Raw genomic sequence first — 23434 nt, forward strand, 5'->3', positions numbered from 1 at the left:
GTTAAAATGGTGTTCTGGAATAAACGAGGCACAAGGTGTTTGGCAAAGCTGTGTGTCGCTTGTCCTTTACTTTCGATCGTGAGATTTAGTGGATTCTTCAAACTCAGCGGGACAGGCAGCATCTCTGGAGAGAAGGAATGGGTGACGTTTTGGGTCGAGACCCTTCTTTAGTCAAGCAGTGTTCACTTTCAGAAACAGAAAGAGGAACACACACACACACACACACACACAATAAATTGATGATCTGGTCTTGGTGAAACAATATAGTTAAGGGGAAACAATTATCACAATATGATAACATTTTGCATAAGGTTTTTAAAGTGATTTAATTCATTACAGGTCCTAAGTCCGAATAAAGCAACCTGAATACCAAGACCTAGTCATGAGTTAACAATGATAAATTGGGAAATACATGACAAGAAACGAGCGATGGATAACATTTAAATAGATGGTTTACAATAATATGTTTTCCTTTATGGTTTGAGTTTGTGTTTAGTTTATTGTTGCGTGTACCAAGGTACAGCGAAAAGCTTTTGTTGCATGCTAACCATTCAGCAAAAAGACAATACATGGTTACCACCGAGCCATTTACAGTGTACAGATAGCATAGTTGAAGTAAGGAATGTTGCTGTCGGGGTAGAGATTTAAAATAAATGTAATGCATGATTGCAGATCCACGTCCATGGCCAGCACACAGAGTCTCCTGGGTTGGGAGCCATCTTGGATGCTTTTTGGCAAAATAATAAATGAAGTGGAGAAGCAGCCCAACCACTGCTATCCAGAGAAGGTTAAAGAAATATAAGGTCAAAGAAAAGATATGTAATGTTACCAAAAACAAAGTAGAAAGCCTTAAAAGACACACAGTGCTGGAGTAACTCAGCGAGTCTGGCAGCATCTCTGGAGAAGATCGATAGGTGACGTTTCGGGCTGAGACCCATCTTCAGAATTATGTGGGAGGGGAAGAAAGTTGGAAAAAGCCTAAAGATTTGAAATATTTTAGAATTCAGCAACGAGGGATTAAGTAATTGATAACAAAAGGGAGGATAAGATGTGAGAGTAGGCTGACGAGACACAAACACAAAAGCAGAAACCAAGAGCTACCAGAGATATGATGACAGGCTAAAGTTAATGTTGGTCCTGTGAGACTGAAGGATGTATATTGGGGGATATACAAAAGGTAGAGGAATTAAACTAATAATTTCACTGTCTTCACGGAAGACTAAACACCTCCAAGGGGACACAATGGCACAGCTGGTAGTTCCATTGCCTCACAGCGCCAGAGACTCAGGGGTTTATCCTGACCTTGCTTGCTGACATCGTGGACATCCGGCTAGTCCGCACCACATTCCTCATTTCAAGAAGAGACAGGAACTAGCGCAACGCAAGATGAGGGGTGGTCTTATAGAGGTCTACAAAATTATGAGGGGAATAGATCAGGTAGATGCACCGAATCTCTTGCCCAGAGTAGGGGAATCGAGAACCAGAGGACGCAGGTTTAAGGTGAGGGGGGAAAGATTTAATAGGAACCTGAGGAGTAACATTTTTGCACCAAGAATGGTGCGTGTATGGAATAAGCTGCCAGAGGAGGTAGTTGAGGCAGGGACTAGCGCAACATTTAAGAAACATTTAGACAGGTACATGGATAAGTTTACAGGGATATGGGCCACGTGCAAGCAGGCGGTACTAGTGGATTAGTATAGATGGGACATGTTGGTAGGCTTAGGCAAGTTGGACCGATGGATCTGTTTCCAGGCTCTATCACTAAGAGATGCGCTGCAAATGAGATTTCCTTCTGAAGAATGGACAGATAAATGGCTGATTCAAAGGAACTTACCAAGACATTGCAAATTGAGTGCAATGATCGGCGAATGAATGTGTGTAACAAGAGAAAGCTTGAGCCAAAGTTATGAAGTCAAGAAGTCAAGTCCAGAACATGGAAAGAAGGGAAGAAAGGGAGAATACACAAGCTTCAGTATCAAAATTTGATCACACACACACTGTAGAGCCACAGTCACAGGTGAATAGAGGTGAGCGGCCATATTCCAATTAATGAGATTAGTGACAATCCAGCAACTTTTACGTTTATTTTTCTTCTGTGAGAATATTCAAATATCTTGGACATCGAAGCCACTGTTTTTGCTTTAATGAACCGTATGGCTCTATTTCACTTCAATACAAGGCTATAAAAGAAACCATTACAACCGACAAGAATACGTGAGTAATTGGGATGATCCTGGCATTTGTATCATTTCTTGTAGCTAACTAGTCTCTGGAGAATTAAGTATCACAAGTCCAGAGACATTGTCGAATGAGATCATATGGGGCCATTATCTATGAGTCATAATTTTCAGCTGATGCAAGTAAAAGAAAGTGCAATCATCAGCTGTCATTACCAGCAACTTGAGGCATGAAGAGATTCCCATGATTTGTAAATAAATCTATATTTCCTCCTTTCCTGACCCAGAATTACACCAGGTCCACAGATCAATTCATAGTAAAATTTAATTGGGCAGAAATTCAATCGTAGAGCCATGCATTGAACTGAATTGAAAGATGCAGCAAGGAAACAGGCCTTTCGGCCCATCCCAAGTTCACACTAGTTCTGTGCCATCCCACTTTCGCATTCACCCCCGACACACGATGGGCAATTTGCAGAAGCCAATTAACCTACAAACCCACTCGTCTTTGGGATGTGGGAGGAAACCGGAGCACCGGGAGGAAACCCACGCGGTGAGTGCTGTCACCACAGATCAAGTTAGAAAAACAGAACAAAGCAGCACAGTAACAGCCCTTCGTCCCACAATATCCATACCGAACATGATGCCAGGTTAAACTCATCTATTCTGCCTGCACAGGATCCATATCCATGAACCTATCCAAATGCCTCTTACATGCCACTATCGTTTCTGCCTCCACCACCACCTCTGGCAGTGAATTAGCGGCATTAGTGAATGCTAAAGGATATTTGTGAATTTATTTTCTGCAATTATTGGTTAGCTTCACTGTAACAATTGTTGCTAGCTATTTTAATTAACTGAATTTAAATGTCCCAACTCCCATGGTAGAATTTGAAGTGACGACAGTGAATTATCAGTCCAGACGTCAACTGAACTACAATGTCACCTTACAAATGAAATGGAATGTGATGAAAATTATAATTATTAAATAATGAGTGCATTTAAATTATTATTAGTTTAGTTTAGCGATACAGTGTGAAAGCAGGCCCTTCGGCCCACTGAGCGTCGATCAGCGATTCCCGCACACTAGCACTATCCTACACGTTAGGGAGAGTTTACAATTTTACTGAAGCCAATTAACCTACAAACCGGTACATTTTTGGAGTGTGGGAGCAAACCGGAGCACCCGGAGAAAATCCATGCAGTCATGGAGAGAATGTACAAACTCCTCACGGATAGTACCATAGTCAGGGTCGAACCCAAGTCTACCGCTGCGCCACCCTGCCCTATAAACATTACAATAATACTAAAACTTAAAGTACAAGCACACTGAGCCAAGGAAAGTACACAAAGATTCTCAAAATGCCATTTTCTGTGTTGAAGTATCACAATAGTTTTTAAACCTGCACACAGTGTAGGTCTGATTTTTGATTCATATCGTGCATGTGATGGCGAAAGACAGTTCATCAGCTCCCCAAAGTGCCATTACTGAACAGAACCCAAAGAAAAATATATTTGATCAAGACATAGATTATGACAATTTAAATGTTCTAAAATAGGTTGGAAAGAAGCTGGATGTTGCAAGGAGCGGGATATGCTGGTTTACAAAAAAAAAACAAAGTGCTGGAGTAACACAGCATGTCAGGCAGCATCTCTGGAGAACATGGATCAGTGACGTTTCAGGTCAGGACCTTTCCTCTGAAACGTCACTTATCCATGTTCTCCAGAGATGCCGCCTGACCTACAGAGTTACTCCAACGGGTTGCGTCTTCTTTTGGAAAGAGACTGCTTTGAAGGGCTGAGAATAGAATTTAGGAAAGATAAAACAGGCAAGAAACACAGCAGTGTAGAAGAGAAACATTGAAACATCGGTGGTCAGAGTGTCAGAAAATACATTGAACTAAAGAGAAAAACAAAACAAAATGAACGCTTGGAAGAGCATAAGAAATATGGGCAGGTGAAGGCTATTTGATTCATCAAACCCGCTTGCCATTCAATGCTATTTTCCTGCACTATTCCATGAGATTATATTAATGATTTAAGATTAGTTTACAGAGACAGCGTGCAATCAGGCCTCAGAGCAAGAGAGATGCAGGTTCAATCCTGACCTCAGGTGCTGTATTTAAGTTTACACATTCTCCCTGCGACCACATAGGTTTCATCCTACACCACAAAGACTTGCCGATTGGTAGATTAATTTGCCGCTGGTGTGCAGGGCAGTAGTAGAATCTGGAGGAAATTCATGGTAATATGGACAGAATAAAGTGGATTAGATTAGTGTAAATGATAGTTGATAGTCAGCGTGAATTCCGGGGGCATGTTTCCATCTATCTATCATCTATTTACAGTTTAGTTTATTGTCACGTGTACCGAGGTACAGTGAACAGCTTTTGCTGCGTGCTAACCAGTCAGCAGAAAGACAATACATGATTACAATCGAGCCATTTACAGTGTACAGATACATGACAAAGGAATAACATTTAGTGCAAGGTAAAGCCAGCAAAGTCCGATCAAGGATAGTCTGAGGGTCACCGATGAGGTAGATAGTAGTTTAGCACTGCTCTCTGGTTGTGGTAGGATGATTCAGTTGCCTGATAATAGCTGGGAAGAAACTGTCGCTGAATCTGGTGGTGTGCGTTTTCACACTCCTATACCTTCTGCCTGATGAGAGAGGGGAAAAGGAGTAGCTAGGGTGCCACGTCCTTGATTATGCGGCTGGCCTTTATCAAGCATCTAAATATCTATCTAATTATCTATCTAGTTATCCACCTAGTTATCTATCCAGTTATATATCTATCTAACTGAAACCAGACATTATTCAGACATATCCAGTTATCTATCTATCTAACTGAAACCACAGACACAAACCACCACAAATTTTATTCCCTAGCAATTGACACTGTTTTGGTAACTGATAAAGAACCAAACGCATGCAGCATAACCATGGGATGAGCTGTGGACCATTCACTCCTGCCAACACCAATGTCCATCTCTGGGATACTGTGCAACACTATCAGAGCATTCAATGCTAAAATACTCATCTCCTCTCGCAATTTCCCAACACACTACTGGCTGAATGCCTTTGTTCTATCTTCCACTTTACTTGATGATATTTCAAATATAAATGCAATGTGTCCCATCTTTAGATTTATCCATCGTTGCTTTCAGCTGGATAATAATGGTTCGGAGAGGTGGGAGGGGAGACAGATCCGATGCACGGGAGCAAAATTAATCTACATCTTCTAATTAATATTTTTCTCACCCTCTTCCTAATGTGAATAAATGGCTCATCTATTCCCTGCACTGTGCACATCAAAACTCTGCACCACTATCATGAATGAGCCAGACAGTAAAAAAAACTGGTTCATCTCAAACAGACATTACTCTCCAAGACTTCTCCTATCATCGTGTTTGAACATTGCAGCATTCAACATCTATTGTTAGATAGATGAAAGTCCGTGTATAGAAATCCCGCAACTGGCTCATAACATTTCTCAGGGTAATTAATGTCCCTACAAGGCAGTAATTAGCCTAAAAGCAATCGGAATTTTTCTTAAATTCTGCAACATTATCAATATACTCATTTAAGGCACACTATAAGACATAAGGGCCTGTCCCACTTTCACGACCTAATTCACGACCTTGACTTTATAGTCGCAGCATGGTCATCATGAGGTCGTAGCTAGGTCGTAGCAGGTTGTGATGCTAGTCGTAGGTACTCATGGCATCAAGTAGATCGGGGCGTTTTTTCAACATGATGAAAAATGTCCACGAGTAAAAAAGGTTGTGAATTAGGTCGTGAAAGTGGGACAGGCCCTATAGGAGCAGAATTATGGCATTCGGACCATCGAGTCTGCTCCGCCATTCTGATCATGGCTGATCTGGGGTGACGGAGGAACTGAAGGAAATCCACATTAGGCAGGAAATGATGTTGGGTAGAATGACGGGACTGAAGGCTGATGAATCCCCAGGGCCTGATGGCCTGCATCCCAGGGTACTTAAGGAAGTGGCTCTAGGAATCGTGGACGCATTAGTGATCATTGGAGGGTGGCTAATGTTCTTTTAAGAAAGGTGGGAGAGAGAAAACTGGGAATTATAGACCAGTTAGCCTGACATCGGTGGTGGGGAAGATGCTGGAGTCAATCATAAAAGATGAAAGAGCGGCACATTTGGATAGCAGTAACAGGATCGGTCCGAGTCAGCATGGATTTACGAAGGGGAAATCATGCTTGACTAATCTTCTGGAATTTTTTGAAGATGTAACTAGGAAAATAGACAAGGGAGAGCCAGTGGATGTAGTGTACCTGGACTTTCAGAAAGCATTTGATAAGATCCCACATAGGAGATTAGTGGGCAAAATTAGGGCACATGGTATTGGGGGTAGAGTGCTGACATGGATAGAAAATTGGTTGGCAGACAGGAAACAAAGAGCAGGGATTAACGGGTCCCTTTCAGAATGGCAGGCAGTGACTAGTGGGGTACCGCAAGGCTTGGTGCTGGGACCTCAGCTATTTACAATATACATCAATGATTTAGATGAAGGGATTCAAAGTAACATTAGCAAATTTGCAGAAAATGCACAAAGCTGGGTGGCAGTGTGAACTGTAAGGAGGATGCTTTGAGAATGCAGGGTGACTTGGACAGGTTGGGTGAGTGGGCAGATGCTTGGCAGATTCAGTTTAATGTGGATAAATGTGAGGTTATCCACTTTGGTAGCAAAAACAGGAAGGCAGATTATTATCTAAATGGTGTCAAGTTGGGAAAAGGGGAACAGGATCTGGGGGCCTTGTTCATCAGTCAATGAAAGTAAGCATGCAGGTGCAGCAGGCAGTGAAGAAAGCGAATGGCATGTTGGCCTTCATAACAAGATGATTTGAGTATAGGAGCAAAGAAGTCCTTCTGCAGTTGTACAAGGCCCTAGAGAGACCACACCTGGTGTATTGTGTACAGTTTTGGTCCCCTGATTTGAGGAAGGACATTTTTGCTATTGAGGGAGTGCAGAGTAGGTTTACAAGGTTAATTCCCAGGATGGCGGGACTGTCATATGCTGAGAGAATGGAGAGGCTGGGCTTGTATACTCTGGAAATTAGAAGGATGAGAGGGGATCTTATTGAAACATATAAGATTATTAAGGGTTTGGACACGCTAGAGGCAGGAAACATGTTCCCGATGTTGGGGGAGTCCAGAACCAAGGGCCACAGTTTAAGAATAAGGGGTAAGCCATTTAGAATAGAGATGAGGAAATACTTTTTCACACAGAGAGTTGTGAGTCTGTGGAATTCTCTGCTTTAGAGGGCGGTGGAGGCCGGTTCTCTGGATACTTTCATGAGTGAGCTAGATAGGGCTCTTAAAGATAGCGGAATCAGGGGATATGGGGAGAAGGCAGGAACGGGGTACTGATTGGGGATGATCAGCCATGATCATATTGAATGGCGGTGCTGGCTCGATGGGCCGATTGGCCTACTCCTGCACCTATTGTCTATTATCTATTGTCTATATCTATTCTCCAGCCTTCTCCCTGTAATTATTGGTGCCCTTGCTAATCAAGAACCTATCAATCTCTGCTTTAAAAATACCCAATGACTTGGCCGTGGCAATGGCAATGCCATTCAGCAGCAATTAATTCCACAGATTTACCACCTTCTGGTTAAAGAAATTCTTCATCATCTCAATTCTCATGTTCATAAGCAGAATCAGGCTATTCGGCCCATCAAGTCTACTCACACAATCAATCAGGGCTGATCTATCCCTCCCTCCTAAACCCATTCTCCTGCCTTCTCCCCATAACCCCTGACACCCGTACTAATCAAGAATCTATCTATGTGTAAGAAAGAATTCCCGATGCTGGTTTAAACCGAAGCTAGACACAAAAAGCTGGAGTAACTCAGCGGGACAGGCAGCATCTCCAGAGAGAAGGAATAGGTGACATTTTGGGTCGAGACCCTTCTCAAGAATCTATCCATCTCTGCCATAAAAATATCCATTGACTTGGCCTCCACAGCCTTCTGTGGTATTCGAAAGGTACGTCCTTTTATTGTGAAGAGATCTGGTTGTTATTTTGCTGTGGTTTCCTGCGGTGTTATCTTTCATATGACAGGATTTAAAAAGGCATAAAGCTCAATATTTTGTGACATCAGCAGCTGTTATAAAAATAAGTCAACTACAAAGAGCTGATACCACGTGGCACTGAGGTAGGTTATTTTTTAACACTTGCTTAGCAAACAAGTGCTGAAAACATCACCTTGGATACAAGTTTGTAGTAAGCACCTCATCCAAAAGATAAACTGATGCGTAGGAAGGTACTGCGGATGCTGGTTGACACCGAAGATAGGCACAAATTCCAGGAGTAACTCAGCGGGACAGGCATCATCTCTGGGGAGAAGGAATGGGTGGCTTTTCGGGTCAAGACCCTTCTTCAGGGAACATAGAACAGTGCAGCACAGGAACACGCACTTCAGCCCACAATGTCTGTGCCAAACATGATAATCTAATCTTATCTGCTGGCACATTGCCCATGGAGGAAGTAGATTGAACGTTATTGCCTTCCATCACAGTGAGGAATGTGGAATTCACTGTGGTGGATGTTTATGTTAACTTTTATGTGGTTGTGTGTCTTGTTGCTTTTCACTTAGTATGGCTGTAAGGTAACTCAAATTTCATTGTACCTTAACTGGTACATGTGACAATAAACTGGCCTTGAAACCTTGAGATCAAATCAGTCCCTTTACACCAAAGCATTAGCAATATCTCAAAAACAAAACGTAATCATCGGATCATCGACAATCACTTTAAACTACAAATAGTCAAACCAAAAATCACCAAGACTATAGGAATTGTCTGGAGCACATAACTACTAATGCTGGAAGTCTGAAATAACAGAAATGTGCAAAATGCACTCTCTGGGCAGGAGTTATGGGTGACGTATCTGGTCTAGACTCATCCGAAACATCACCCTTTCCCTCTCTCCAGAGATGCTGCCTGTCCCGCTGTGATATTCCAGTATTTTGTGTATATCGTCAGTGCAAACCAGCATCTGAAGTTCCTTCCTAGGAATTTCTTTAGACAGAGGGCGGTGAATCTGTGGAATTTGCTGCCACGGAAGGCTGTGGAGGCCGTCAGTTGATATTTTTTAAGGCAGACATAGATAGATTCTTGATTAGTACAGGTGTCAGGGGTTGTGGGGAGAAGGCAGGAGAATGGGGTTAGGAGGGAGAGATAAATTAGCCATGACTAAATGGCGGAGTAGACATGATGGGTCGAATGGCCTAATTCTGCTCCTATCACTTATGACCTAAATCACAGTATCACTACGTCAATTCATTCTGTTCAGTAGCAACTAGATTATCTTTTACCAAGTTCACTGGGTCTTTGCTATGTTGATGCTTGTCTAATCCTCTAGCACAAAGGAACCCACTCCAACCATAGGAGTTTGGCCAGTTCAGTTTGAAAGCACTACAACCAGAAAATGCCACAAACACTCAGCAACTCAGAAAGCAACTGCAGAGAAAGAAACTGAGTTAATATTTCAGATCAAATAAACATTTTTTAGAACATGCTGCTTGATCTGGCGTGTGTTTACAGCATTATTTGGATTCTCTTTTATTTCTAGCATTTGTAATTCTTTTGATTTTCCTTTATTTTGATGGGGCCATCAATCCACCAACACTCCCAGTTGTTTTGCCATAGCCATGCATATTTTTTTCCCTTTTTTAACTAGAGAGCAAATTCTCCTTTGAGAGTTATTAATGAATCAGCTTCTACCCCTCATCCACACTGCGAACCACTTGCTGTTTTTAAACAAATCTACACATCTACACACCTCTGGTTCTTTTGCCAATTATTTTAAATGATGTTCTCTGGTTATCATTCACCTTATCAGTTGCAATAGTAGTATTTTACTTGAATGCATGACTGGCTTGAATGGGAAAAATGTAAAGTGCTTGCAACTAACTGAGTCATCACAGCAGCAGGCTTTGTGTGACAAGGTAACTCGGTAACCTGGTTGCTCCTGTGCTTTTCAACATGAAATCCCACAAAATGCAATCTTGTCCATATCATATGGCCATATATGATAGGAGCAGAATTAGGCCATTCGGCCCATCAAGTCTACCCCGCTATTCAATCCGCAAACATGGTTCTCTGGATGCTTTCAAGATAGAGCTAGATAGGGCTCTTAAAAATAGTGGATTCAGGGGATATGGGGAGAAGGCAGGAACGGGGTACTGATTGGGAATGATCAGCCATGATCACATTGAATGGCGGTGCTGGCCCAAAGGGCCGAATGGCCTACTCCTGCACCTCTTGTTTAATGTCTATTGTCAATCATGGTTGATCTATCTCACTCTCCTAACCCCATTCTCCTGCCTTCTCCCCATAATCCCTGACACCTGTACTAATCAAGAATCTATCTAATACAAATATCCACTGACTTGGCCTCCACAGCCTTCTGTGGCAATGAATTCCACAGATTCACCACCCTCTGACTAAAGAGATTTCTCCTCATCTCTTTCCTAAAAGAATCTTTAATTCTGAGTCCTAGACTCTCCCACTAGTGGAAACATCCTCTCCACATCCACTCGATCCAAGCCTTACACTATTCTGTATGTTTCCATGAGGTCCCACCCTCATTACTCTAAACTCCAGAGAGTACAGGCCCAGTGCTGACAAACGCTCATCATAGGTTAACCTACTCATTCCTGGGATCACGTACCCACTTACGCTTACATTTTAATGTAAAAGCTACGAATAAGGTTCTATTGTATTAGGAGTGATCTAACTAAATCCTACACATACATACATACTCAAGACACGAAAATGACCTTATCAGTATGTAAGACTGAATTCTAACATAAATAAAACACTACTGCTGGTTCCAATAATTCTTGTCTTTCTTCAGCAGCCTGGTTTCTTTGAGGCCAGGAAGATTAGGGATTAAACAGATGAAGCAAGTGGTTGCTTGTCTGCCTCCATTAAAAGATGCTGGTTAATGGACATGAAAGAACACAAAGTGCTGGAGTAACTCAGCGGGTCAGGCAGCATCTCTGGAAAACATGGATAGATGACGTTTCGGGTCAAAGGGTCTCATTTATTATTCCTGTATGAACATGATGAGCCAAGCTTTTTTCTGTACCTCTACACGTGGCAATAAAACTAAACTAAAAGTGGAGAATAAAAATCAGACAGAGAACAGCATCAGACTCCAGTCCCGTCCCGACCCCCTGGAAACTGAAGGGAGTGACAATCAACTGCCACGGATACAAATAATGTCATACACAAGAAAGGGCAGATGCTGATTGACAAAAAGTGAACACACAGTGCTGGAGTGACACAAAGAATTTTGGAAATGTCATCCCGTCACCCATTCCTTCTCTCCAGAGATGCTGCCTGTCCCGCTGAGTTAAAGAGTTCCCACGGTAGACTCACGAGTCACTACGGTAAACACACGGGCTACTACATTCTTACAACGAGTTTAAAAGTTCAAAATTTTTACTTCAAGAGTAAATTTGACTCGTGGAAATCTTTCATCATGTTGGAACATTTTCACGAGTTAACAAGTTTCCCGAGTACCTGCCGTTAGCGTTACGAGTCGCTAAGTTACGTCCACGAGTTCCGACGTTCCCGCTACGTTAATTCTACGTGATTACCACGAGTTTGATTTGTTTTAAACTCGGGATCACTCGTGGGTGGACTCGCACCGTGAGACAGGGGTTTAACTGTACTTGTACTCATGACAATAAACTTGACTTGATTCGATTAATAGGTAGACACAAAGTGCTGGAGTAACTCAGCGGGTCAGGCTGCATTTCTGAGAAAAAGGATGGGTGACGTTTTGGGTCGTGACCCTTCGTCAGACTGAAGAAGGGTCACGACCCGAAACGTCACCCATACTTTTTCTCCACTTTGTGTCTATCTTCGGTATATACCAGCGTCGGCAGTTCCTTTCTACACGTTGATTTTACTAATGTGCGATAGCTGTCAATGATACTCAATGTTGAAAGTTTTAATTGCATAATAGCTTGAAGTATTTTCTGTAAAATGCATAAAGTTCCACAGAGTAAAAGGTAAATTAGAGCAGGGCGTTAACAAGTACTTTATGACCATATTGCTAAAACTGTTGAAGAAAACAGTACTCAAACTGCAAATCACTCTCTTCAGACCACAGTTGAAGTGTAGTTTCCAAAAGTGTTTTCGATATAATGAAGACACTGGAGAATCTTCAGTTTTTCTGCCTGGAAAGATGGCATCATTGGTATGCAGGGAGTACCATGATATACAGGGTCTGAATAGTGTATAGTTTAGTGTCTGAGGAAAAGCCACCGACCTGTAACACAAAACTCACAAACCTGCCCGGCCCTGTTAAATGTTTCCACATTTCCTTATTCAAAATTAATAAGAAATTTAACTCTAAAAAATATATATTTTGAATTACAAGAAACAGGTAAGGTGGCATTGGTCCAAATTAGTTGAAAGCATCCTGAATTTCCTCACACAAACAACAATTAATTCACAGGAATCAACAGCCACCAGATGGCGAAGGGAACAAAAAAAAATAACAATGTCTTTTGACTTTTATCTGATAATAACCAACATCAATGTGTGTAATCTGGTTCCCATTCAAAAACCACACCCCCTGAAACATTGTCAAGACACAGCACCCAAGATGGTGCCCAAGCAAGCCTTTGTGTGCTGGTCACAGAAGTGGATCTGCAATCATGCATTACAATCGCTCCACAATCTCTACTCCAACAGCAGCAGTTCGTACTTTTGGACAACAGGACTTTAACAGGACTCTCTGCTGCCCTAGCAGCTGCGGCTCACCTGCAGTCTTTCTTTTTTTGTTTTCTTTTTGTCCCATTGTTACAGTTTATTTTGGTTTATTTTAGTGTGTTGGGGGGGGGGGGGTGGGAGAAACTTGTTTTAGTCTCTTCCTTCGGGGGGATGTGACCTTTTCTTGTCGTACCCCCGTCTCCGTCTGCGCTGAGGCCTAATGGCGGAGCTGGCGGCCTCCAACTGGGACCGACCTCGAGGCTCCGGAGGCAGAGCCAGCCACGAATTACCAACGCGAGGCTGGCCGACTTCGGGGCTGTGGCGGCGGCGACCCGACTTCGGAGCCTCGGAGGCTCGGCCGCGGGCCCAGTGGACGACATCGTCGGGAGCTCGCAGGTCTCAGGTTGGTGACCTGATTTTCCGAAGATCCCACAACAACAGCTTCGTCCGCTGGACTGGAGGGCGGCAGCTTCGGCAGCTTCGACCATCCCGGGCCGCAGAGTTTGAACCAGCCCGTTTGCGGAGCTCGGATTCAGCCACGGGACTGACTGACTTACCACCACCCGGTGGGGTCACAACATCGGAAGTCTGGATCGCCTCAGCGCAGAGGGAGAACAAGGAGGGAAGAGACATGGACTTTTGCCTTCCATCACAGTGAGGAGGTGCCTGGTGAACTCACTGTGGTGGATGTTAAACCTGTGTTTATTGTGTGTTTTGTTGTTATTCTTCTATGTTGTGACGGCAAGGCACGAAATTCCGTTCAGACTAGTCTGAATGACAATAAAGGATATTTGATACTTGATCTTGCACTACACGTTATTCACTTTACTCCCTTTATCTTACTCCCCTGTCTACCTCGGTGTAACACTGGATCGCACTCTCTCCTATAAGGAACACGTCAAAAACACCAAACTGAAAGTTAACTCCCGAAATAACATCCTCAGGAAGCTGACCAACTCCAAATGGGGAGCCACAGCACACACATTAAGATCTACTGCTCTGGCCCTGTGCTACTCCTCTGCGGAGTATGCGTGTCCTGTTTGGGAGAGATCATCCCATGCCAAGAAATTAGACCCAGCGTTGAATAACACCTGCCGCTCAATCACTGGCTGCTTGAAGCCCACCAACATAAACAACCCGCACCTCCTCGCTGGAAGTCGCCAGCCGAGTAGAGATGACCAAGGCCACCAGTGATGAACGCCACCTCCTCTATGGACGTGTACCCCCGGCCCAACGGCTGAAGTCCAGGAGAAGCTTTCTCAGCCATGTCCAGCCCCTAATAACATCACGGGAAGAAACCAGACTCCAACTATGGACAAAAAGGCTTGAGGACGACCCCCCTCCTACTGACATGGGTATCCCTCCTTCTGAAGCCATCCCTCCGGGCTCAGAAGCACCATGGGTCCAGTGGAAGACGCTCAACCGCCTGAGAACAGGAACAGGGCGATCAAAAGCTGCCATGGCCAGATGGGGCTATGAAACTGGCCAAACCACCTGTGAATGTGGAGAAGAGGACCATACAATGCAGCACTGCCTTGTCTGCCCCCTACTACCCAACCAGTGCAGCTCAAAGGATCTTGCAGTGTTCAACAAAAACGCAAAGGATTGTGTAAAGGAATGGGAAACTGTCATATAGTCAACCAGCTTCAAAGACACGAAAAGAAGAAGAATCTTACTCCCCTTACAATCTTTATTCTTCTTTGGAATGAAATGATCCTGCATCTTCTAAACATGCAGGTACAGCAGGCAGTGAAGAAAGCTAATGGCATATTGGCCTTCATAACAAGAGGATTTGAGTATAGGAGTAAAGAGGTCCTTCTGCAGTTGTACAGGGCCCTGGTGAGACCACATCTGGAGTATTGTGTGCAGTTTTGGTCTCCTAATTTGAGGAAGGACATTCTTGCTATTGAGGCAGTGCAGCATTGGTTCACGAGGTGAATCCCCGGGATGGCGGGACTGTCATATAAGGAGAGATTGGAAAGAGTGGGCTTGTATTCACTAGAATTTAGGAGGATGAGAGGATATTTCTTATAGAAACGTATAAAATTATAAAAGGACTGGACAAGCTAGATGCAGGAAAAATGTTCCGAATGATGGGGGAGTCCAGAACCGGGGGCCACAGTCTAAGAATAAAGGGGAGGCCATTTAATACTGAGAAGAGAAAAAAAACAACCTAGAGAGTTGTGAATTTGTGGAATTCTCTGCCACAGAAGGCAGTAGAGGCCAATTCACTGGATGAATTTAAAAGAGTTAGATAGAGCTCTCGGGGCTAGCAGAATCAAGGGACATGGGGAGAAGACAGGCATGGGTTACTGATTGGGGATGATCAGCCATGATCACAATGAATGGCGGTGCAGGTTCTAAGAGCCTAATGGCCACCTCCTGCACCTATTTTCTATGTTTCTATGTATCTGTACACTGTGGGCGGCACAATTGTAATCACATATTGCTTTCCACTGACTGGTTGGCACGCAACAAAAGGTTTTCACTGTACCTCAGCACACGTGGCAATAAACTAAATTCAACTCAACGTTTGCAATGGAAATTGTTGTAAACATTCCATAATGATAAAATGGATGAACATGCTTTGCTATTATTTTTGATAAGCAGGGTTAAATTGCACAGCGAGGTAATTAATCCAGAAAAAGGGCATCAAAAGGACAATACTGATGCAAGCTCATACTCTGGTTTCCACAGAGAAATTTAGTTTAGTTTATTTTAGTTTTGTTTAGTTTAGAGACAGCGCGGAAACAGGCCCTTCAACCCACCGAATCGGCCTGACCATCGATCCCCACACACTAGCACTATCCTACACACTAGGAACAATGTATAATCATACCAAGTCAATTAGCCTACAACCCCTGTATGGATTTGTAATGTGGGAGGAAACCGTAGACCTCATAGAAAACTAGGCTGTTCATGGGGAGAACATACAAACTCCATACAGACAGCCCTCGTAGTTAGGAAATCTGGAGCTGTGAGCAGTAACTCTACCGCTGCGCCACCCTAAATTGTACCTTATTAAAGGAAATTCTCATAAATTCAATCCATAAGTAGTTCAGATTGTTACTTTAGCTGCATTTACTGTAACTTTTTCCTTTAAGAGGGAAAAGGAAAACATGACCAAGATCCAAGTCGTCAATGACATTCTGTGCATTCTTTGCAGAGGTTGCATAAATTGAATTTTATTCCACAAATGATATTTGAGTTTCACAATACAGCTTTGGTTCAACAGATCACCCAAAGACGGGCAACAAAGTCCCATCCGTTGCCTTATGCATGGATCTCGGCTCTCTGCAATTCAAGCACGTTGCACCAGGTCAAGTACCAAGCTATATAAACGTCCGTTGGGGAAAATGAGAATCAAATTTAAGTTTTCATGACCCAAGGACCAGCATCAATATTTCTGTGCTGAGATGAAAGCAAAGTGAAATTCCCTGAAGTTAAATAAAAAGGTTAAAGACTTTGCTTTTTTTTTTTAAGTGATCGCTGCTTGAAGTAATAATTTCATTTTAAAGATTAACTTGGACCTCGTCTAAACTAAGTTGGTGGTATTGCAATTGTGCGAGTTTCTAATGATCAGTGAGGCTCAATTGTATTTCTAACCTGGTCTTATAGCAAGCTGTAAATTTATTTATTTCTGAGTTTCAATACAATTAACATGTTTGCTGCTGGAGGACAGCTCAGTAAATTGGTTGAAAAGAAAAATGATGTCAAAGAAAATGTCTGAAAGGCCATTATCACTGGCCAGTGGTAAAGCACAAATAAGTGGAATGTAATGAGCAACATCAGACAGACATGGCATGCCTGTGTTTTGGTTAGAGTTATTGAGTCGTACAGTGCAGAAACCGGCCCTTTGGCCTAACTTGTCCATGCCGGCCTAGATGTTAGTCCTACCTACCTGCGTTTGGCCCATATCCCTCCAACTTTCCACAAGAAGGGTCTCGACCCGAAACGTCACCCATTCCTTTTCTCCAGAGATGCTGTCTGACCCGCTGAGTTACTCCAGCTTTGAGTCTATCTTCATGTACACAACCAGATGCCTCAACTACCTCCCTTGACAGCTCATTCCATACACCCACCACCCTCTGTGTGGGAAAAAGTTGCCCCTGTGGTGCGTGGGTCTCACAAGGAAGCACGAAGTCCAGTGTTTTGAGAGACACCTTTAATTATGTTCCTCCCGGTTGTAGGGAAGACCAAACAAGAGAAAGATGGCACCCAAACCCCTGCCTTTAAACCTTCTGGCTAAGGGCCGCCTCCGGAATGAACCACTCCCGTGCCGATGGGTTCGACAGGTATGATGGCACGACCCTTGGGAGCCGCCACAGGACCCCCCCCAGAACCCGAGGCACGAAACGCACCGGCGGGCGCACGACCCGGCCGGCCCGCGTGCGGAAGTCAGCAGATCATGGGGCTGGCGGAGGCATAGATGGAGGGGCAGGTCGAGGGATACGTTGAGAGACCGGCGGGAGGACAGGTGGAGTGACAGGCGGAAGGAGCCGTGAAGGGGGGCGCCCTCGAGGCCGAGGTTGGGCAACCAGCACCGGCTGGTCAATGTCCAGGTGTGCCGGCTTCAACCGGTCAATCGACACTGCCTCCGGCCGGCCCCCCATGTCCAGGACAAAAGTCGACTGCCCGTGTTCCAGCACCCGGAACGGGCCCTCGTACGGCCTCTGGAGTGGCGTCCGGTGGGCATCACGGCGCAGGAAGACGTATGGGCAGTCCCTGAGGGCTGATGGCACGTGCGGGCGAAATGTCCCATGGCGGGACGTCGGGACGGGTGCGAGCCTGCCAACTCGCTCGCGAAGGCGCTTTAGGGTGGATGAGGGCGTTCCCTGCTGCCCCGGCGCCGACGGCACGAACTCCCCGGGCACCGTGAGTGGAGACCCGTACACGAGCTCCGCCAATGATGAGGCCAAGTCCTCTTTGGGAGCAGTCCGGATGCCCAGCATGACCCACGGCAACTCGTCATCCAGTCCGGGCGGAGAGTCGCCCTTCAGTGCTGCCTTTAGCTGACGGGTGGAACCTATCCACAAGACCGTAGATTGGGGTGGTAAGCCGTGGGTGGGTAGCGCCACCCCAGCAAGCGAGCATGGCGGACAAACAGCCGGAGGTGAAACTGTGGCCACCCGGTCTGAGGAGATGTGAGCGGCACCCCAAAGCGATCAATCCATGCGCGGACACGCCGAGCACACGTAGCCGTTTGAAGTATCGGCATGCCGAATGGCCTCCGGCCCCGCGTGAAGCGGTCCATCCCTTTGTGAGGAAGGGTGGGTGATGCCCCGGGACGGCGTGAGAGGCCTACAATTGTCTACCTGTGGAGATGGTCGAATCGCCAGGTGACGGTAGACCAAAACTCCTGGAGAGGCGCACGGACATGGCGCTGTGATTTCGCCGTCTGGCACCGAATGCAGGTGCGAGCCGCAATGCCAACCTGCTTGCGCAGACCGTGCCACATGAAACGAGCAGCCACTAGTGCCGTTGTCGCCCGGATTGATGGGTGAGCCAGTCCGTGGATCACCTCGAACACCCTCCGGCGCCAGGCGGCAGGGACGATGGGGCGCGGCTGACCGGACGATACATCGCACAGGATTGTCACTCCCCCAGGACCGAGAGGGACATCCTCAAGGTGGAGGCCGGAGATGGCAGTCCGGTAGGCGGGCATCTCATCGTCCGTGAGCTGTGCCTCTGCCAGAGCAGAATAGTCAATTCCGGGCGCCACCTCGAACACGGCGTTGATAGCGGGGCGGGACAATGCGTCGGCCACCCGGTTGTCTTTCCCCTCGATGTAGCGGAGAGATGTTGTATACTCCGAAATGTAGGCCAATTGCCGCTGCAGTCGTGCGGACCAGGGGTCGGAAACCTTCGCCAGGGAGAAAGTGAGCAGCTTGTGGTCCGTGTAGGCGGTGAACGGGCGGCCCTCCAGGAAGTAGCGAAAATGGCGTAGAGCCAGGAGCTCGCGATCGAACGCGCTGCATTTCATCTGCGCGCGGTTGAGGTGCCGGCTGAAGAAGGCCAGGGGCCGCCAACCTCCGCCCGTCAGTTGCTCCAGCACAGCACCAACCGCCGACTCCGAGGCATCCACCGTGAGAGCAGTCGGGGCATCTTCCCGCGGGTGCACCAGCAGTACGGCCCGAGCAAGTCCTCCTTCGCGCCGTCAAAAGCTGCCACTGCCTCGTGGGTCCACTCTACGTTCTTATGCTGCCCACCCGCCAGGACTTGATACAGAGGCCGCATGATCTGGGCCGCGGATGGCACGAAACGATGGTAAAACGCCACCATACCGACAAACTCCTGCAGGCCACGCACCGTGCGTGGCCGGGGAAACCGACGGATGGCGTCGACCCTGTCAGGCAGGGGAACCGCACCTTGCGCAGTCACGCGGTGGCCGAGGAAGTCAATCTCGGTTACACCAAAACGGCACTTGTCGAGGTTGATGGCCAAACCATGCTCGCTGAGCCGCTGACAGAGCTGCCGAAGGTGGGTGCAGTGCTTCTGCTGCAAGCGGCTGGCCACCAGGATGTCGTCCAGATACACAAACACGAAATCGAGGTCGCGACAAACCCCGTCCATTAGGCGTTGAAAGGCCTGCGCAGCGTTCTTGAGGCCGAACGGCATCCGCGTGAACTCATAAAGTCCGAATGGCGTGATGACCGCTGTCATGGGTACGTCATCCGGATGAACCGGGATCTGGTTATAACCCCGTACCAGATCCACTTTTGAAAATATTGTGGCCCCAGCCAAATGGGCGGTGAAGTCCAGGACTTCACCGCCCATTTGGCTGGGACCACAATATTTTCAAAAGTGGATCTGGTACAGGGTTATAACCAGATCCCGGTGGGGTACGAGGTATCGATCCGCTGTTGTTGCAGCGTTCAGCCGTCGGTAATCCCCGCAAGGTCGCCAGCCCCCGCTTGACTTAGGGACCATGTGGAGTGGGGACGCCCAAGGGCTGCTCGAAGGGCGGCGATCCCCAAGGTCTCCATTGTGCGGAATTTCCGCCGTGCCAGACGCAGTTAATCCGGCGGCAGTCGGCGTGCTCGTGCGTGGAGAGGTGGGCCAGTAGTCTGGATAAAATGTACCACTCCGTGGCTGGGGGTCGATGATCGAAACTGCGGGGTCAGAATGTCTGGGAACGCGGCCAAGATCCATGCAAAGCGGGAGTCCACGGACGACAGGGGCCGTCCCACAGGTTGATACAAACGCAACGTGATCGGCTCCATCGTAGCGGCGTTGACCAAGCACTGACGCCTGACGTCCACCATGAGGGAATGCGCCCGGAGGAAATCGGCCCCGAGCAATGGCTGGGAGACGTCGGCAATGGTGAACCGCCACGAGAAATGGCAGGAGCCGAACACGATCGGAACCATGCGCACTCCATATGTGCGGATGGGGCTGCCATTCGCCGCGGTGAGGACGGGCCCCCTCTTACCGGAACGAATGTCGGCCAACGAAGGGGGCAGGACGCTGAGCTCCGCTCCAGTATCAACGAGGAAGCGGGTCCCGGAGCGCCGATCCCAGGCGAAGAGGCGGTGAATTCGGCTGGCCGCCGCGGGGACTATTGGCAGCCGGCCCAGGCGTTTCCCGGGAACGTGCACGGCTGGCAGCATTGTCGTGCTGCAGCACCCCAGCACTGGTGGTAGTAGCACCAGCGCCTCGTTTTGGTGTTACTTGGAGCTTGCCTGCTCCTGCTGGTGGTGCCTGCAGCTTGCTGGCGCTGGGCTGCAGGTGCAGTACCCCTCACGGCCGCGGGGGGCGATCTGACGGGCTGGAGCTGTCACTCCTTCCACAGCTCCCCCGCCCCACCGGAGGAAATCGGGAGCTGCCGGGGTGACGTCATCGGCGCGCCTGCCGACGGCCAGTGCGTTGACGTCATCAGGGCGCGTCGGCCTCAGCGCATCCCCGTCTCTGCTGACGGCCAGCACGCTGACGTCTTCAGGGCGCGCCATCCACAGCGCGTCGGCGCGCCTCCCGAGGGCCTTGATGTCTGCAAAGGAGACGTCTGTGAGCTGCAGACGAATGTAGGCTGGCAGCAGATGCAGGTAAGTATATTCGAATAGCAGGCACGGCGTGTGCCCATCCAGTAGAGCCACCATCTTCTTTAGGAGGCTAGATGGCCGTCGGTCGCCTAGGCCCCCCATATGCACGATCCTACCAGCACGCTCCATCCTGCTTAGGCCGTAAATCTGGAGCAGGAGCTCCTTAAGGCCGAGATATTTATCAGTGTCCGGGGGGGCTGCGAGGAAGTCCGTGACCTCTTCAACCGTGTCCTGGTCGAGGGCCCCCACCAGGTAATAGAAGCGGTGGCATCGACCGTGATGCCCCGCAGGTTGAACTGGGCCTCCGCCTGCTGGAACCAGATGAGCGGCCGGGTGGTCCAGAAGGTAGGCAGTTTCACCGAGACCGCGTCCAGAGACAGGGCCGGGCCGGCCTGTGATGAGGTAGGGTTTTCTCTTCTCTCCATCATGACGCCAATGGAGCGTCGGGGGTCACCAATGTGGTGCGTGGGTCTCAAAAGGAAGCACGAAGTCCAGTGTTTTGAGAGGCACCTTTAATTATGTTCCTCCCGGTTGTAGGGAAGACCAAACAAGAGAAAGATGGCACCCAAATCCCTGCCTTTAAACCCTCTGGCTAAGGGCCGCCTCCGGACTGAACCACTCCCGTGCCGAGGGGTTCGACAGGTATGATGGCACGACCCTTGGGAGCCGGCACACCCCTCAAGATCCAACTAAATCTTTCCCCTCACCATAAACCTACGTCCTCTGTTGCTCAAGTCCCCTGCTCTGGGTAAAATACTCTGTGCATTCACCCTGTACAAATTACCCTCGTAATTTTATATACCTGGTTATCATTCAGTTTTCCTTTGGGAAGGTAAAACTAAGATGTTCGGCAGCTTAACCGAGAAATGTTATGTAACAACTAAAGAAGCAGCAGTGCAAATTTACCAATATTTACACTCGATCTGCCCTCCAGGAAAGGTCTTAAATCTAATTAGAAATAGAAATGAGTGGCAGAGATGATGCTTGCCGGATTTATAGAAGCATAGAAAAAAGGGGCAGGAGTAGGCCAATCGGCCCTTCGAGCCAGCACCGCCATTCAATATGATCATGGCTGATCATCCAAAATCAGTACCCCGTTCCTGCTTTCTCCCCATATCCCTTGATTCCGTTAGCCCCAGGTAAAGAGCAAAATCTAACTCTCCCTTTGAATGCATCCAGTGAATGGCCTCCACTGCCTCCTGTGGCAGAGAATTCCACAGATTCACAACTCTCTGGGTAAAAGGTTTTTCTTCATCTCATTACTAAATGGCCGACCCCTTATTCTGCAACTGTGACCCCTGGTTCTGGTTTCCCCCAACATCAGGAACAGTTTTCCTGCATCTAGCTTGTCCAATCCCTTAAGAATTTGAATATGTTTCTATAATTCCTTTTATTTATAATTTCAATAAAGAAGTGCTTTCACATAAATAAAAATGTCAGTCACAGAGGAGCCCAAGTGAAGGATGATAATAGAGGAACGGAAATCTCGTGTTTCACCACAAAGTCCAGGCAATCCCCAGGTTAAGGAAATTTGACTAACGGAAATCAGCCCTTACACAGAGTTTTCGATGATCAGGTATGCGATGAAGAAACAGCTCTCTATGGCCATCTCATGTATAAATAAATGGTCAGAAACCAATCTAGATATCAAGTAGAGTCAAATTTTACTAAGATGAGGGATAGAAATGGGATCGAGTTACAGTTGTTTTAGACAGGCCAGAATTGTATCCATTGGGGTTTTAGAAGAGTGAGATGAGGCGTACACGAAATACTGCAGCACAGTGGCGCAGTGGTAGAGTTGCTGCCTTACGACGTCATGGACCCAGGTTCAATCCTAACCTCGGGTGCTGTCTGTAGAGTTTGTACATTCTCCCTTGAGACAGCTTGGGTTTTCGCCGGGCGTTCCGGTTTCCTCCCGCATTCCATTGGCGTGCAGATTTGTATGGTAATTGGCTTCTGTAAATTGTCCCTAGTGTGTAGGGGGGTAGGATGGGAACTAATGTGTGGGTGATTGAAGGTCGGCGTGGAACCGTTGGACCGAAAGGCCTGTTTCCGCTCTGTATCTCTAAACAAGAAAAGACTTGGGTTCAATCCTGACCTAGGATGCTGTCAGTGTGGAGTTTGCACGTTCTCCCTGTGACCGCATGGGTTTTCTCCAGGTGCTCCGGTTTCCTCCTACATCCCTAATGACGCGCTGGGTTGTAGGTTAATTGGCCTCTGTAAATTATCCCTGGTGTGTAGGGAATGGATGAGAAAGCTGGGAAAACATAGCTTGCGTGAACGGGCAATCGATGGTCGGTGTGGACTCGATGGGCCAAAGGGCCTGTTTCCATGCTGTGTATAAACTAAAAACTAATTGAAGGATCTCGTCAAGGACATAGAGACATTGTTGTCTCTTCTGGGAGAATCTAGAGTTGGGGGGGGTCACTGTTTAAAAATAAGGCAATCCAT

The 23434-nt window shown here is 47.0% G+C and overlaps 1 protein-coding gene across 1 annotated transcript in view; it reads right to left on the reverse strand.

Annotated features, from left to right (window-relative positions):
- ube3d (ubiquitin protein ligase E3D) overlaps positions 1-23434 on the reverse strand; it is a 139093-nt gene that overhangs the window by 70259 nt on the left and 45400 nt on the right. The gene's annotated exons all lie outside the window — the stretch shown is intronic.

Source organism: Amblyraja radiata, chromosome 5 (assembly GCF_010909765.2).
Source record: "Amblyraja radiata isolate CabotCenter1 chromosome 5, sAmbRad1.1.pri, whole genome shotgun sequence".
Taxonomy (NCBI): Eukaryota; Metazoa; Chordata; class Chondrichthyes; order Rajiformes; family Rajidae; genus Amblyraja; species Amblyraja radiata.